Here is a 14,496-nt window from a genome sequence, read left to right on the forward strand (position 1 = left end):
GGAGACCGAATCGAGAAATTCCGTAACGAAAAAACCTCACGCTTCCCGCTCCGACGGGTGGAGGTGTGGCTTGAAGGCATGCTATGCAATAGCTTTACCGCGGCAGTCCCCGAGTGCCACACGTCTTTTTTTTTTTATTCAAAACCACATTTATAATAGACAATCATGACTATAACTATGTTATCACTAAAATCTACTTCTATTAGGTACCTATCTCAGTTTTAACCTTCCATTATTCTACTGACGATTACCTTCTATCAAGAACAAGAAACATTCATACACTCCATTCTGAATACCACATACCAACATTCGATTGTCTCCACTTTACAAGCTGAACGGGAAAACCGCTCGTATACAACCAGCTTAAACTGAACATATGGCTTACAATTTGTCGGCCTGTTCGCTTGATATCTAAATTAGTATGGATTCAGGTCTATCCTTTTTTCGTTGCAGACTTGACATCTCAATTAATGGCGTGTAATTTGAAAGATCTGAATCGTTAACGCCTCATATCTCGTTGATGTCCAGATGACTGGGTTGTCTTCGTAATTAAAGGGTATATATATATCTTTTATTTTATTTGAGATCTGTCTGGATGAGTATAATGTACTTTTACGTCTTTTTGGGGAACCTGTAATTAAAATCATTGTGGAATTAACGCCAAATTAGGTTTTTGAATTTGCATATCGTTATAAATATGGCCAAGTGTAATTCTTTTTTAAAAGAAAGTGAGACATGTCATTCTTAATGCTTTCATCTACTAAAAGAAGATCACAAGAGAAATGAGGATCCGCTAAGGTCAGCCTATCTCTGCTGCTCTGTTTCAGGGTCTATCTGTAACAAATAAACAAACATAAGTTTTAATTTGGAGACTATTATTTTATATTTCTTAAGCTTCAAATAATAAAGCTGTTATTTTTTCATAACAAACAGATATTATATCAATTTAATTTATTTGTTTACATAATACAAAATACTTATATTCTGATGACACTCAAAATACATTTTTAAAGAATAGAAAAAAAAACAATTACGAGGCAGGATTCAAACCCGCCTCTTTCGCCTAATCGAAACTTATTTTTATAACAACAACCAATTAGTAATGTCTACGTAGCATAAAAACTATGTACCTACAGAAGATAAACAAGCCAGATAACTAATAAATAATATATTACAAACTCAGTTGTTTATTAACTCTTCCGTACGAATAAGAATACCAAATAACGTCGTTGTACATCTCGCGAGCGTCTTGACAAAAATTAATGCAAAATAATACAATTTGTTCCGGACTTGTCACTGTTGTACTAAAATCTTCTTCCCGCCATCATTGGACAGTATTTATTTTATTGCCTCATTTAAATAAAACAGTACTAAGCCCTTTTATTACTTTGTCGAGATTTTTAAACAAATTACCCTCTTTGTTGAGCGAATTTACAAACCTTTTGTTGGATGTCTCGGCAAATAGTCAACATCCGAATGTATTTTTGTGCAAAACAACTCTTCTGACTTCGTTAGAAGGGGTATGATTAGTGTGTAAGCTATCTATACTAATAATATTATAAAGATAAAGAAATTGTTTATTTTGTTTATTGAACGCCCACATCTCAGGAACTACTTAATTGATACATGATACGGGATACCTGAGTGCCATTTGCCATACCTACAGATGTCACGGGCGAAGTCAAGGCGGACCGTTAGTTATATTATGTACTAGCTTCCGCCCGCGACTCCGTCCGCGCGGAGTCTTCACGTGGATGGTTTATTTCTCCATTTTGAGTAACTCTGACAATGACATCTTATAAATATCTATTGGACCCAAATACGGCTAGGCCTATAATAATACGCAACGTATGTTTGCGGTTCTACAGAACAACGTCTATGGATAAAACTGAAAAATTAAGATTAATTTTTTTCTACGTATTTTTCCAGGATAAAAAGTATCCTATTTTACGCCCAGGATAATAAGGTATAATTATACTAAGTTTCATCGAAATCGAACCGTTAGTTTTCACGTGATGCCTTCACATACAGACAGACAGACAGACAGACAGACAGACAGACAGACAGACAAAAATTTTTTTAATCACATATTTGGGTTTGGTATCGATCCAGTAACACCCCCTGGTATTTATTTTTTCAATATTTTCTATGCACAGAATTGACCCTTCTACAGATTTATTATATGTATAGATATAGATATTGAGATTAGAGATTTGTTATAATGTGGCTTTTTTTAGGGTTCCGTAGCCAAAATGGCAAAAACGGAACCCTTATAGTTTCGTCATGTCCGTCTGTCCGTCTGTCCGTCTGTCCGTCTGTCACAGCCGATTTACTCGGAAACTATAAGTACTACAGTGATGAAATTTGATGGGAATATGTGTTGTATGAACCGCTACAAAAATATGACACTAAATAGTAAAAAAAAGAATTGGGGGTGGGGCCCCCCATACATGTAACTGAGGGATGAAATTTTTTTTTTCGGTGTACATACCCGTGTGGGGTATCAATGGAAAGGTCTTTTAAAATGATATAAAGTTTTCTAAAAAACATTTTTCTTAAAGTGAACGGTTTTTGAGATATCAGCTCTCAAAGTCGTAAAAAGTATGTCCCCCCCCCCTCTATTTTTATAACTACGGGGTATAAAATTCTAAAAAAAATAGAGGTGATGCATGCTAATTAACTCTTTCAACGATTTTTGGTTTGATCAAAGTATCTCTTATAGTTTTTGAGATAGGTTGATTTAACTGTAATTTATTATATTTGCTGCTACGGAACCCTTTGTGCGCGAGCCCGACTCGCACTTGGCCGGTTTTTTCTATCTAAATTTAGAACATGGTGTGTGTTGATGATGTTAGTGATGATGATGAAGAAGAATATATTTTTTTAATGTGATTATACGCAAATGGTGAAGCATTTAAACCATTTACCACATTTCATCACTTAATTTAAAACACGATTCATTCAACAATTTATTTAACATGACGTTTCGAACACATTACACGAAGCGTAGTCGTGGACAGATTGCGATGTTAATCGTCTTGATGTTGATTAAAAAATGGATAATTCAAAACCTGGTCTATACCGTAAAACTGAAAATAAACTTTATCCAGGCAATTCGAATATTCTATATTTTTATTATTTGTACCAAACATGCGGAAAAGCATGACCTTATTACTAAAAAGCTGTATTTCAATTTGTGTTGAGCTTCACATGAAAACGTTTGTATATGCTCAGTTTTTGGTACCAAGAATATACACTTGAATTCACAAACATAAGAAATATTAAATTGAGAAGTACTTAACAAAAATTAAGTCGCTTTGCTCATCAAACTGAATTTTTCCAGGGAAATTCCCTTTTCAAAGAGTCCTTTCATGGAAGTAGAGACAAAGTTTGCTATATACATTCCCCAGTTATATTTCTTTCTCACATTTAAAATTAAATAGATGATGAGCGTTGAAAGCAAAGTATTGTTTCACAATCAAAGAAACAATTGATATTAAAACCATCTAATATCTATGATACAAAGTAAGGGTAAGAAAGTAAACAATTTAAAAGATAACAACGACTCGAAAACTATACGTATTAGATTTTTTATAAAGACTATGAAGGTATGTATAGAGCCTAGTGGACCTAAAATAAACAAAATTAATTATTTTAATGCTTTGTTTCTCACTACACAGATAGTTGGGCACTAACCGAACGATAGAAGTCTAACTCACTTAGAAATTAAAGCGTTTTAGTCTACTTTGTTTTCAAGCCTTTCTCTTAAAGATTTTATTTACGTTAGAAGTTTAACTGGCATTCGAAAATATTTACAAGCTTGACTTATACTGACTGTAGTACATAACTTTCCTTATGTATACTTAAGACGTTCTAAAGTACATTTATTAGCAAGTGTTGTTTCGCATTTAGTAACTTAAATTTCAACCTTAAACTATAAATCATTAAGCACATTTTGGATTGTCCATCTCTATTTAATTACATGCACCTTGCGTGTCCACGATAGTGTCACTTAGATCACTTTAACGAAACAACAATTTATCATCACCAAGTAATTATTGATAATAATTGTCGTCCATTACAAACTAGTTTGTTAGTAGATTATAATCTATTTGATAATTACCATTCCTTCCCACAATCTTGATTAGCTATTTGTATGTTATTTTTCTTAACCGACTTAATTTGGACGGCCCTTGGGAATTTTAAATTTGTGTGATTTGAAATTTTATCTGTTATCTCGAGTTTCTAAGAAGTCGGGTTATTTTACTCTGGAGATGTGAAATTTATTGTCCGGGGTTAAGTTTCGGTGCTTTGTTAATTATTAGATTTAGAATACTAACAGCTCGCCCTGACTTTGCTGGGTTTGAGATACATTTATCACGTTAACATAGCTAATAGAGAAAATAATAATTTCACTACAATTTGTGTAATATTGGATGTGTTTCTGACACCAAAAAAAAATGTAAAATTGATATTTTATCTACTAAAATTTTCCTTATGCTTAACATTTTGATGAGAAACATTTTTAACTATTTTGCAAAAGTCAATATAAGATCATCAATATAAGGCAAGGTAGGATATGAAATACATGTCCATATTTTTCTATTTTCACTATAAAACATAAAATGGCTGTTGAATCCTAAAGCGCTATCCATAGATGCTATCTGGATCAAATTTACGGAAACATTATCATATTATCTCGCAGATTTTTATTCACCGTAAATAATGTATTCCACCAGCTGTTGAGATGCCTTCGAGTTTCTCTTTTATCCCGGTATCTCACTTGCCTCAAGCTTTTCTATAAATAACGATTACTATTATTAAAGTTGTATCTTTAAAAGCAGTTAGAGCATAATATTATCTAAAAGAGATATAGTTTGAATTAAAAGTAGTGTAAAGGTAAAAAAAAGTTCAATTAGATTAATCTTATAAATGTTTAATTCCTTTTTTGTTTATTGCTGAAAGGTTAAATTTTGACCCGAATCTATACTAATATTATAAAGCTGAAGAGTTTTTTAGTTTGTTTGTTTGAACGCATTAATCTCGGGAACTACTGGTCCGATTTGAAAAATTCTTTCGGTGTTAGATAGCCCATTTATAGAGGAAGGTTATAGGCTATATTTCATCACGCTACGGGCAACAGGAGTGGAGCCACGGGGGTAAAACCGCGCGGAGCAGCTAGTAAAATATATGATTCACTCATATTAAGCTTCTAGAAATCTACATATAACAAAAATTATATTTATTTAATGACAATGTTTTCTGAACATGTAACTATTTTAGGATATAATATCTACTTCGTAATAATAAAATCATATATTATGAGAATTGCAGCAGGTACATTAAGATTATCTAAGTGATCATCAGAAATTTTATAGCAATTATCATAAAAGGATTAAAAATTTAAACGTTAATAATAAATTCCTTTTCTATCATACTTAGATTTACACAAAGCATTTGCTATTTAAATTTGCATGATCTCGCTGAGGTATTTCCTAAATCATTCATGGAATTTACTTTAAGACAGTCTAGTTCTCTTAAATCCACACTAATAACATTAATTTTAAGTGCCTTTTACAGAATCAGTTTCTATTCTTATGATTTCTTATTATAAATGTTAAAGTGTTTGTTTGTCTGTATTTCTTTTACGTCACAGTTTTTTTTTAAGTTACTTTAGATGAATTAAGTATTTTTTTCTGGAACGTAGACTCACTATTTTAACCATATTATAAAAATAAACCTGCTTACCTGTTAAAAAAGGGATATATTTCCTTACGGTACAGTAACTTGGGGCTTATTAAAATCTTCATAGGTACTTTGAATTTTGAAATGAACATGCCCAAAGTACAAGCGAAGCAGCGGGTAACAGCTAGTTAAACTATTAATCGTTAACTAACTCATATTTAAATGCTTCAAGCTACCGTTCTAACCCAAATGGTTTAAATTAAACTTCATTACCATACGTGGGACGTGGAGTCCCGCCATTAGGCGTATTGTTTGACGTTTTTGTTTTTTTTTTTTTACATAGTTTAGACCATGGTTGTAGATAATTGTTGTAAATAAAGAAGTATGTCATGCTTTTTTAATATTTTTGTATAAATGGAATACCTGGCAGGCTGGATTGGGAGGTAAGTTTTTATTAAAATATTGTGGAGTACGTCGTGTAGTTCATAAATATTTTATATTTTATGATTAATGATTAATTCTTATTTATATCTCACGTTATTCCGTCTTAATGAAGAAAACACTAATAAATACATGCATATGTAAAAACTAAAACCATTCATAGTTTAGTTATAATTAAGTTCATAATACATTTTATCTCTCAAATAAATAAACCATCGTAAACTTTAAATTAAAATAAATAATCTTCTCATCAGCTTTTTGTTCAAAGATAACGAACTCATGTTTAATTCCTCATTCTTTCTATAACAAGTTAATTGAAAAATATAGTGCACTTAATCTTGAGTTATTTTAATTATTCGTTACGCTTTGATCACGTCATAGATAAAACAGTTAAAGAGTATCTCTATTCAAAACTTTATTATCTGAATTCGTTTCTTATTCGCCGAAGCGAAGCGAAGCGTCCGAGAACAAACCAACTTTTAAATATTTTGATAAACAGATTTCAAATTACGATTGAATTTTAAATTTAGAACAGTTTCGGTTTAGAATATTGTTTATTTTTAAATTATGGAAATGTTTATTTTTACAAGATTTTTACATAAAATTATTCGTATCAGATAATGAAGATTCATGTCAAGTATCTACTCACGTACAGTTGACATAAATTTACATACTTAATTAATCTAAACAGATATTATATTACAAAAATAATATTTTAACTGTTACAATGATACTTAGGTACTTGATATTAAAACTGAATATTGTATTTTTGATAACTTAGTGTCCATAAATATTTGATTGAATACTTTACGGACGGACATACAGACATCGAAGTCTCAGTAATAGTTTCGGAAACATAAAAACATTAAAAAATATCTTAATAAATCAATTTTTATATTATGCTCTGTCTTTAAGAATTTTGACATTCTAATAAGAAACCTAAAACGGCTAGACCTAATCTTATCTGAACAGATCGTCTAATTCTAGACTAGATTCTTCCAGATGCATATCCGACCAGAAGACGCTGCGCTATTACAACTAAAAGCAATAACTTCAACAACAATTTGGTATAAATAAAATAATCCGCCATTTTGTTTAATCTCGTTACAACTCGACGCACGCCAGTGGCCCTCGTAATTATGATGTTCGCTCAGCATGTGTGCTTACATGCGAATAAGATTTACCAATGTGTGCGTGAACTTACGAATAAGGTTACCAATGTGTGCGTGAACTCACGCGCCTATTAATGTTCTGCGCATGTGTGCGTGAACTCACGCGCCTATTAAATTTCTGCGCGTGTGTGCGCGCGCGCTTTGTACTATCCATGTGTGCGTGGCGGCGTTTTTGAGGCTAACAATAATTATTATATACCTTACACCCGCAGGCACGACCGCCCTCAGTTATGTTTTTGTTTTCCCGCTGATGTTTTAATCATGCAAGTGCTCGGACTATAAGCTAGCTTTGGTTACTTTTACTGTGGTTGGATGCGGGTTTGATTCGCGTAAAAAGTTTTTAAGTTCCTAAAAATATATTATATTTTACTGAAATTCATAGTACATTTGGTGCACTAGGTACTGTGTTTTTAAAACATTTTTAAAAAGGTATATTCGTTTACGTTTTCTAAATTAATGGTTAAAGAACCGGTATTAAATTCTACTGTTTAATTTCTTAAATGTGAACTACTGCAACAATGTCCTTTGTGATAAACCGCGTTTTATTACTTTCTCGTGAGATATCATCTTGTTTGTCATATTTTTTATTGTCTCTCAAGTCTCGGAATTAAATTGTTCCATTTAAAGGAGGATAGACCACCCTAGTTGTTAAGTTTTCGCAAATTTGTAGTAAACTCGTGAATAGATTGAAAATAATGAAAAAAAATGCCTTTTTGTCTACGAAATCTAAATAGGTACCCTATAATTTAAGTGTAAGAGTTTTATGGGACACAGACGCTTACTATATGGGTGGTTCAAGTGACTACAATATATTCATTTAAATTTCTTTCCTCCTAAAACAATGAATACACCTATTCATATTCAAACTTTACGAATAAATTAAAATATCATAGTTATGACACAAGTCAACGTTTGTAGCCCGTAGGTCACGTCTGAAGAATAACCTTGGCCCTTTTCTCCAAAACGTTTTTAAATTCATGAAACGAGACAGGCGGAATACAGACGTTTTGTCAAATCATTCACTATTGAGATGTAACTCAATGTGACGAAAAGATGCTGTCACGTGATTGAATAAGTAAAAAGAAAGTCTGCATTACAATTTTTTGTAAAAATATTAAGTTCTCTAATTTTTAATACTACATCGACCTGCCCCCGTATCATAACCAAAATGTGTAATTTCCAGTCTGGAAATTTGACAGCGGTATATTATAGGTTGTCTACCTACTGCCATCACTAGTCTTTTGTCTTGATAAGAATCTAGTATGGTAGGTATTTTAACTGTTCTTCAATCAATGCCAAGCGGTTAAACATGCCGCTTTTCACAATACTAAAATATTAAACCATTATCTTCAATCAAGATCTCATACAATCGCAGTAAATGCAGTTACTGTTGTAACAAAAAGGATGTGACACAGGTCACATGCCGTGCACGCCAGCATTATTAACACCAACCAGCATACTGCTGAATGTTTCCCAAGGAGACAGATTATAGTAATTGAAGGAACAAAAAAAAATGTCTTCAAGTTTCAGACATAATTCATCTAATTTCGATTCTTGCCTCATTAATGAATAAAAATGTTGAATCCTTTCAAGTTTCTAGCACGACAGGATTATTAGGTCTGAACTTAATTCGCGGTTTATAAATAATTTATCCCATCTCAAAACTAGAAGTAATATTAGCAGAGCACTTGTGTCGCGGTTTTCAGCCATTGTTTGTGGCTTTATAAAATTGATTTGCATTTCCAAGTGTTTATTCTGCGGCATCGAATTTTGGTGAACGTTAGCGTTCATTGAATTAAATTTCATTGAATTGTTTTATAATATGATTGTTCGTTGTGTTGATTCAATGTATTGTTTTTTTGAACTAACGTTAGAATTTCTTACAACCTTGTATGTTGTGCGAATTTTTCAGAATTGTATAAAAACACTAGTTTTCCGCTCGTGCCTGCATGTTCACAATATGAAATCCGCTCTAGAAATTACATATTTCTGAGTGGTAAAAAGTAACCCAAGCCTTAAATCACACAATAAATCGCTTAGTTACAACGTTAAATAAAAATAAACAAACAAATAGCATTATATTAATATGTATAAGAAGTACTTACATCCTTACTTCAGACTCACATTTTTCATATAAGTACGATGTAAATGTCTACAATACCAAAGAACAGTTATAAATTTTCTAAAGCTAAAGTTTCTATATCAAAAATAATTATTATCTCTATCTCCAAGTTGTGTAAGATACAATTACAAGCTTTGAAATCAGCAATACCGAGTATTGGGTAATCCCAACACTATCTTGATTGCAGGCATTCATATCTTACCTAATGAACATGATATGCAAATATGAACAATCACCTTTAATTAATCTCCATTGACTAAAAGATAAGTGAGACAAAAGAAACCTCAATTATTTACCTTTCCATTGTGTTATTTTAGAACATTGAGAAATAAAATCGATTTCTGTTAATGTTCTAGGAATGTTAGGAGACAAAGCAGCGCAATTACGAATATACATACGCTAATTAAAAAAAAACTGAATTAAACTCGAGCATTTATTCAACGGGACTCCTATTATTAGTTTGATGGTTACACAGAAGTGACCAAATTCAGTTTTAACACGGAAGAGATCGTAAAAAAGACTCAGAATGACAACGTTAGATACGATACAGGTAGATAGATTCTTTACTTAATGACCACAAACAACTTTTAAGAACAGTAAACACAAAATTTTACTGCTGTACAGTGATAATTACGTAACAACCAATGTCCATGCCTTTATTATTTAAACTGAAGTTTATCTGCCATTACACGCAACTAGCCACAAGCCTAACACCCACATCACAAGAATAACAAGTCAATATAATGAACCAACAAAAGGTACTTGAAAAACAAATTAAAACCCGTAATTTCCTCGAGCCAATACTTCAACAATAATTACAGGACATGATCTCCAACGCAAAATAAGCGGTAATATAAACATTAAAAATAACTTACTTCTTCGAACTGTTGGAACAAAAAACACAAATAAAGGAGGCGAGTAAAACAAAACGACTTAATGGCTCTTGAGATGGAAAGTTACATCTCAATTCGTATTGTGTACTTACCTGAGTGCAAGCTTGGTTACGGCTCGATTTATGTTTAACTAAAGTGTACAGTTAATTAAGTTTAAATGAGCAGCTAACGATTGACTGTGTATCAGTAAGGATAATACCGGCATTGACAGTATATTATAATAGAGAAGCTACAAATCTCATATTGATCTGTTATAAAAACAAAAATGTTTTATGTCCTAAAAGAGGAACAAGGTTAAAAACCAAAAAGCTCTATGAATACTTGAACGTAACAATAATAATGAAACAGAAATTTTATATGTTAGATAAACGATAGGTTTAGGTGAAATACATCAATATAAAATCCTAAATAATTGTAAAGTAGTGAAACAATTCTTGGTATGTGTCGAAAACTATACAAAAAAGAAGTTAATCTGTTCAGACTTCAGACCATCAAAGCATTCATAAAACCGCTTCAAAATTGATAGAGCAATCCGAACACAAGAAAAATACCGATATCCTGTTTTTTAATAGGTGTCTTAAAAACCGTAATACTTTAAAAAAGGCAATTATTTCGAAATTATGCGCCGACACTTAAAGTGCTTACAGCGCTGATTGGAGTCATTTATATTCTCTCCTAATGAACACAAATGATTGATCACATTAGAATAAAATAATTTAAAGGCCCGTTCACACAATGGATTAATCTGTTTTATTCTTTTATGTGTACTATGGTTTATGACAACGAAAAATTATGATGGTCCTTTAATAATTTTACATTGCAAGAGTATTTTGGGTATTAGTAAGATTTAGACAAGCCAATATTGTATCTGTAAGTTTTTGTACAACGATCACTTTTGGGTGTAGTTTTTAAGCATTCTATATCTATACTAATATTATAAAGCTGAAGAGTTTGTTTGTTTGCTTGAACACACTTATTTCAGGATCTGATTTGAAACATTGTTTCAATGTTAGGTCGGTAAGACCAATAGGAGCGGAGTACCTAATGCGGGTAAAACTGTTGAGAACTGCTACTTGCTAGTTTTACCATCAAAATTAGCAACAGAAAGTTTTTCCCATAACTTAAGTCACACATAAAAATCGAGTCGGCAGTGAAGCCTTTTATTATCCCACGAAACAAAGGACGGACAACATTATAACTATATACCTAGATAAATGTATGGAATTTTAAACGTCGTGCGTCAAATATTTTTCGCTCGCGTTTAGAATAAAGTGTAGTATATTGTTATTAGATTGGCGTGTTTTTGTTCTGTCATAGTTTTTAAAATTGGATGCACTTTTTCTAACGTTTTATCACTCGAATAACCTTTTTAACAAACGAACCGTTATAGACAAACATTTTAGTTCCGGTATTTTTGCAACAGCTGAAAGTGCAAACAAAAAATCTCCAAAACTAACACCGTTCATGAATATAAAAATTCGTTACAGAACTTTTAAATTTGAAATTCGAAAAAACGAATTAGGACAAGCGGCCAGTAAAAAATGTAAATGGTCATTCTTTTTTTTTTCTAGTAGCAGAGATGTCACGACATCGATCGATCGTTTCTTATTTACTCTGTGATTGTTCTTTTTTTAAAATCTTGTTGGTTTTTTCGAGAATGTAAAGGAATTGACGTCTACATCGCGATTCGTCACGCCTCGACGTTGACGGGATGACAACGCGATTTTATCCACAGCATTGTTACTACGTTTTAATGTGTATTAGTCTCTAATGTGTTGACATAAGTTTACATTTTCAAAGTAATGAAATGCATTATGGTTGTAGTAAAATATGTTAAATGACATCTTAAAACTTGCCTAGTTTTCAATCAGAAAATAAAAGCTTTTTTAAAACGTATAAACGTATATCATCAAGTAAGCAAACAATTTTGGACTTTTAAATATATCCAAGTTTCATACTAAAAAATAAACGAATAATTTTCGCTAAAGCTGTAAGAATTACCAATAGTGACAATTTAAGTCCTTGCTAAGGGCGCAGTGCTTACATTTTTATTTTTTTTTAATCCCCTTGTTCGTTTTAATTTATGAAACTGGATACTCGGCTCAAGGTTTTAACGTCAGAAATACTAGACTTCATTATATCAGAGTAATTGCTAGGGTTTTTTTGTAGATTCCTATCAAAAGCGGTTTAGTTGTTTTGTATGATTGACTTTTAATTCTAGCTATTTATTTTAAAGCTACATTTTAAGAGTAGGTATGTCAGAATATGAATGCTGAAGAAGAATTTCTAATGGATTAATTTTTATGGATATGAGTATACGTTTCGAAATGATTATTAAATATTTCCCTCTTATATTCAATACTATTATAATATTAAATTTGACTGAAGTAATGCTTTACGTGGCTTTTTTTAAATGATTGTATTAGAATTATGTACCTATAGTAAGGCATGCTTTTAGCATTGTATCGTTTGAAATGTGATATTTCTATAGACTATACTGATATAATGAAGCTCATTACATGCTTGTTTGAACACGCAAATCTCTGGAACGAATTGATCGGATTTAAAAATTATTTTAAAATTTCATGACTAAGTCAGGAGTCTTCACAAAAAACAATTTAAGCCTTTTTTATGTGATTGTTTGAAAGAGACAGTAAATCACTAATTAATTTTAACAATGTATTTTTAAGGGAAAAAATTTTTTAACAAAAATTTACTAAACCTATTAAACAAAAAAAAAAATCTTTTAACAAAAATTTTTAACTTAAAAATATCTAGATAAATGTCAATAAACTTAGGACAGATCAAAGAGGTGCATCTAACCTTCCTCGATAAATGTATACGGCTATCGATTTCTTTCAATTCTAACCGGAGAAAGATTCCTGAGACTAGCGCGTTCAAACAAACAAAGCTTTATTTAAGTATACATAAGAAACAAAATAAAATGCGCAAAAATAAGTTAATTACGAAACGAGATTTTAACAAGAGAACACTGGGACATTAATATTGTATTCATATTTAATATACGCATTATTTCAGCGAATGAATATGCGGCCAGCGGCAATATGCATAATAATTTTTACCTTGTTATTTGTTTAATGTTAATATATTCGAGAACAAGTACATTGTTAATAAAATTCGGCACTTAATTTGAAAACAGCACTGAACCGTTAATTATAATTTGGTAAATGGAATTGTTTTCGCGAATTGTGGAGACATTCTGATTTGTTTGCGCTTTTAATGTGGTTGGTTTTAATTCTTTGAAGTTTCAATCTATTTGAAGATACCAGAAACCTTTTGTAAGTTACTTAGAAGTATAAGCTTGAAGGGAATTTGCTTTCATAGACTGAATAATATGTTCTTTATGAAAAGCGGAGAAGTTTATAAATAAAATAATACAATAATAATTATCCACATTGCTCCGCACGTATAATTTGTCTTGGGGTGATAATAACTTTCTTCGATAAATGGGCTATCTACACTGAAAGGATTTTTCAAATCGAACCCGCCGTTCTTGAGTTAAGCGCGTTTAAATAAACAAAATTTCCAGCCCTATATGTCTATTCATATTTTTTTTTCATACAATTAGACTTCTTCTAGAAGCACTTTGAATAAAAACTAATAGTGTTACCATTTATCACCGATCACAGTTTCTGCGTAGAAAAACCGGCAACTCCGTAGTTGCTCTTTTAAATCTTCAATATAACATCCATACATACTTACATAAAATATAGCATGTTACTGGATCGATACCAAACCCAAATATGTGATTAAAAAAATTTTTGTCTGTCTGTCTGTCTGTATGTGAAGGCATCACGTGAAAACTAACGATTCGATTTCGATGAAACTAGGTATAATTATACCTTATTATCCTGGGCATAAAATAGGATAATTTTTATCCCGGAAAAATGCGTAGAAAAAAAATTTAATTTTTCCGCGCGGACGGAGTCGCGGGCGGAAGCTAGTTTCTGTATAATTTTAGTACATCTATATTCATAATCATACATTATAAAGGCAAACTATCAGTCATTAGTCGCCAGCTTTGTGATGCAAATTCTGAACGAGGTGTTTAGAGCGTTTTACAGCTAATACAGGAATAGTGTTTGCATGGTTAATAACACAATTATACGGGCTATGAATAAGTGCAGTTTAATACTAGCTTGTAACTAACTATATAATTAAT

General features: G+C 31.7%; 1 protein-coding gene across 1 annotated transcript in view; it reads left to right on the top strand.

Annotated features, from left to right (window-relative positions):
- LOC123699802 overlaps positions 1 to 14,496 on the top strand; it is a 197,876-nt gene that overhangs the window by 82,922 nt on the left and 100,458 nt on the right. The gene's annotated exons all lie outside the window — the stretch shown is intronic.

Source organism: Colias croceus, chromosome 18, assembly GCF_905220415.1.
Source record: "Colias croceus chromosome 18, ilColCroc2.1".
NCBI lineage: Eukaryota > Metazoa > Arthropoda > Insecta > Lepidoptera > Pieridae > Colias > Colias croceus.